This window comes from Arachis ipaensis, chromosome B05 (genome assembly GCF_000816755.2).
Source record: "Arachis ipaensis cultivar K30076 chromosome B05, Araip1.1, whole genome shotgun sequence".
In the NCBI taxonomy this organism is placed as follows: domain Eukaryota; kingdom Viridiplantae; phylum Streptophyta; class Magnoliopsida; order Fabales; family Fabaceae; genus Arachis; species Arachis ipaensis.
In genome coordinates, this window is record NC_029789.2 from 74024230 (window position 1) to 74029091 (window position 4862).

Consider the following 4862-nt stretch of genomic DNA (forward strand, 5'->3'; position numbering starts at 1 on the left):
TTAATTTAAAAATAAAAAATATAAAAATTTAATTACAAATTAAAAAATTTATAAAAACTAACAGAATAATTAAACTAATTAAAACTTACTAGCACATGTTTAAAGTGTCATAGTTGTAAGCAAGTTTTATTTTTTATTCTAATGTCAATTTCACAACATATATATGTATCTTAGCTATTAAAATAGTCATTAGAACTCTTGCTTAAAGGCACGAATACATACTGCACCAGGTACAATGAGAAAAAAAAATGTTTGTGCAGAAGAGAGTTCTCTTACTCTCTTCGTTTTCGTATGCGTGAACCATGAGAATTTGGAAGCAAAATTATTTTGAATTTATGAGTTGTTTATGTTGGGAATAAGTAGTATGATCATAATCTAATTAATTATGTGTCAAATAATTTATTATTATTATTATTATTATTATTATATTAAAATATTAATATAATAAAATTCTTGATTAAATTTAGACATTTATCATTGTGATAGCGATCATAATATTGATAGATAATTTTTTTATAATTTAATCTAAATTGTTCTTGGTCATTGATGCATTCGCATCTTTAGTTATTTTTCCTTTAAAATTTTATTCAATAAGTTAAGAATTCTTGTTAGATAAGCAATGATTTCATGGTTAAATGAGTATTACTTTAAACTAGTTTGAATTCATTTGTTACAAGAAAATTTGGAAAAAAAGTAGCAAAGATCAAGGAAGAAGAAGAGGCTATGAATCATCGTGAACAAGAGGTACAAGAAGAAGAATCAAACAAAGAGCTCTCTAGACCAAACAGAGAGCTCCCTTGATAAAAATTGATGCAAAGAGCCACCTGTTGCAAGTGGACACCTAGCCATGCAACGTGAGAAAGAAACAGAGGGCCAATGGATGCAAAAAGCTAGCCGTATGACATGGAGGTGTAGCCGTGCAATGGCTAGGAGTAAATAGAGGACAATTCTACAAGGGACACTAGTCGTGGGATGTCGGAGTGCAGCCGTCCAACATGAGAAGAGAGACAGAGAGCAATTGATGCACAAGGAAGCTTGGTCGTGCAACGTGAAGGCCAAAATGGAGGCAATCCACCAAGGGCTCCATGCATACGATGTGGGAGGAGCAGCCGTGGAACGCCAAGCTTGAAACAGAGGCCAACTTTCTCTTGATTTTGGCGACACTTGCACGCATGAGGCCATACGTTCCACGCACCAATAGGCCATTCCCAAGGGTCTTAATTCATTCACTAAGTCCTCTGATTCTTCAACACTTAAGTGATTAACTCTAGGCTTAACATAAGCCCATAATTGCTATCTTTAATTGAAGATCAAGGAGAAAGATCTAAGACTTGAAATGAGAAGAAAAATATTAATTAGCTAGATTTGATTTTGTTTTAAGTAGATTCTAAATTAGTTTTGAATTTGTTTTAGTGTTAATATATAAGGAGAGGAGTCACACGTACACGTGACGGCTTCTTCTCTCTTCGACAGTTTTTACAATTCAGAATTCTAGATTTTCTTTTGATTATGAGCAACTAATCTCCTCTTTTTAAGATTAGGAGCTCTGCTTATAACCATGGATTAATGTTCTCATTGTTCTATTCTTGATTTATGCATTGATATTTTCTTAAGATTTGGTTTTTGTTCTTTATTACAAGGGCTTGAGTTTATTGGGAAATAGCTTGAATCTTAATTGAATTCTATAAGTTTCTTGAAAAAGTTTGTTTGATAGAATTAAGATTGAAAATCTCTTCTCTCAATTCTGAATGTTTTGAACTTAGCTTGATAAGTGACATTGAATCAGTTAGGTTTAAACCTTAAGAATTGTGTGGCTTGTGAATCAGTATGTGTACTTAACCTCTTTGCATAATTAATTGATCAAAGGATTGACAATTTGTTAAGTTAAGGGAAATCGGATTACAAAGCGATTGGAGTTCAGTTAATTAGGGTTAGCCATAAGATAAATCATTGCATGATCAAGATGGATAGTGAAATATATTTTTCTTGAAGTTTTAAGCATTACCAAAACCTTAACATTTCATTCATACTATTCTCTCAACAGTTTATAGATTGGTTTCATTTAATCTTTTATTTTTTCTATTTGATGTTACTAAAACCCTAAATTACAATTGTCTAGTTAGAATAATCGATTAACTCTTGTATGCTCAGTCCGTTAATCCTCCTGGGAACGATAACTCTCTCCCGTGATATTACTTGATACGATTCGGTGTACTTGCAGAGTTGTAGTTTTGCAAAAATCCGCATCAGTCATAGGATTATTAAAAGGATATTATATATAATGGTCTTTATTTGATAATGATTAATAGATTTTATTTATTAAATTATATATATAGATTGTGCATATAGAGATATGATCATTGAACCGACTCACTTTGAGAATTCCTAGTGGTTATAATTATCGCATATTTCTCAATAGGATATTCTCAAGATGAACATTGTAACAGAGTTTCCTTTGACCTGCAACTGTCATAGTAATTAACAATATATTTATTATACTTTGATTTCGGACACCAAATACCCTAGGGTACTAGTTGAATGGATATTGGGTATAATTTAAATATTTGTAGAATTAATGATTAGTCAATAAGGAATTCGTCAACTCTCGGGTAAAGAATTTGAGTTCCATAATTATAATGACTGAGATGCATAAAACCTTGGACAAGGGGATTGAATGAATAAAGAAATGAGTTTTTTTAGGTTATTCACAGTTCATTATAATAAAGATAACAAGTTAGAATTTTACAATTAATCTATACTCTAAGGGTTAACCAAGAGTTAAAAATATAGAAAGAATTATACTTTGTTCTTTTTAGGTTCTTAGTGAAAATATATTACTTCATACTATCGGGTCGTTAAGGAGTGTTGCTAGATGCCAACCTTGATTAGTAAATTTAGTATGACTAGCTAATTTACTATTCGCTTAGTGTTGAACCTATGGGGGCACACAATAACAAGTATTCTAATCTTTGCTAAAAAGTTATTTAATTATTATTTTAATTTCATCAAGTAAATAATTATATAAATTCAAATGGAATATTATTATATTCTTTCCTAGCTGGTGCACAAATTTGTGACTTGCACAATTGAACCGGTAAGTGCACCGGATCATCCAAGTAATACCTCAAGTGAGTGAGGGTCGAATTCCACAAGGATTGCCGGATTGAGCAAGCTGTGGTTATCCTGCAGATCTTAGTCAGGCGAATAGAAAGATAGTTGCTATTTGTTGTATGCGCATAAACAAAGCAATAAAAGTAAAATGTGGAGCAATGATGGTTGAATAGTTAAGGCTTCGGAGATGCTTATTCTTCCGGATTAACACTTCTTACCGTCTACTTCAACAACGAATGATTCATTCAATGGCAAGGCTCTAAGTGACTAAAGCCAGGGTCAGTGGTCATTAGTCTCCTCAAATCCAAACCAAATGCAAGGGTCATTGGTCATTCAATCTGGACGAGGGTGAAGCTCACGCATTCAATCTCTGATGATCCTTAACGAGTGGATATTTTATACGCTTTCTGCCATCATTTTCGTATAGTTTTTAGTATATTTTATTTAATTTTTACTAAGTTTTCGTAGGTTTTAGTGTAAAATTCACATTTTTGGATTCTACTTTGAGTTTGTGTATTTTTATACAATTTAAGGTATTTTCTTACTGAAATTGAGGAACTGGAGCAAAAGTTTGATTCAGAGGTCGAGAAAGCACTGCAGATGCTGTTTGGATCTGACCTCATTACAATCGAAAGAGCTTTTCTAGAGCTACAAATATTGAAATGGAGCGTTTTCAATGGATATGGAAAGAAAACATCCAGAGCTTTTCAGAAATATGCAATAATCCATACTTTGTTTCAGAATTAAATGCCCAAAATTGGCGTTCAATGCCAGCCTCCTGCCCTATTCTGGCGTCCAGCGCCCAAAGGAGAAGAGACCAGCGTCCAACGCCCATAAAGGACCCCCTAGCCAGCATTCAACACCCTAGATGCCCCCTAGCATGTGGATGTCAATCAAGCTCAGCCCAAACACTCACCAAATGGGCCCTAGAAGTGGAATTTAGCACTAAAAGACTGTTTTACCCTTCTTATGTAATCCTTAGTCATTAGTCTAGTATTTACTTGAGAATTTTTAGAATTTTCAAGGTTCTCTTCTGGCATATTTTGAATTTCACATTATATTTTCTATCAGTATGAGTTTCTAAACCTCCTAGGTTGAGGGGAGGAGCTCTGCTGAGTTTTATGGATCAATAAAGTACTATTGTTCTTTCTCAATTCGTGTTTGATTCACTATTCTAAGATGTATCTTCGTTCTTCATTCTAAGACCGTGTGCCTGACAACCACCTATGTTCTTCTTGGGTTCGTGTGACTACGTAACTAGAAAGCATTGAACCACTAGCTTGATTATACATCTCTTAGATGGCTAATCCATGACTTTGTTGGGGACTTCTCGAGACACCAGTTCAGCAGAGATATGGGGAGATTAGAGTCTTTGTGGTAGAGGCTAGAACCCAAAGGCGCAGCATTCTCTGATCCCGATGATTCGACCTTGTCTGTGCCGTTTTGAGTAGGATCACTAAGGGGAATGGACTGCTGGAGCTTTAACCTCAATCATAATGGATCCACACTAACCCTGGGGTTCAGATCTGGAGGAGCATTGGCAACCTCTCAACCGGCGTTGATCACACATAGCCTGCCATAGAAGAAATCGCTCACAGTTGAAGAAGATAGTAAGACCGGATTAATCCAGAAGAACAAAGCATCTCCAAGCCTTAACCATCTTCTTATCATTGCAAACATATCAAGCTAGTTAAGTTCTCTTTATTTTTGTTTTATTCATTTAAAGAAATCCAACAACTCTTCTATCCGAC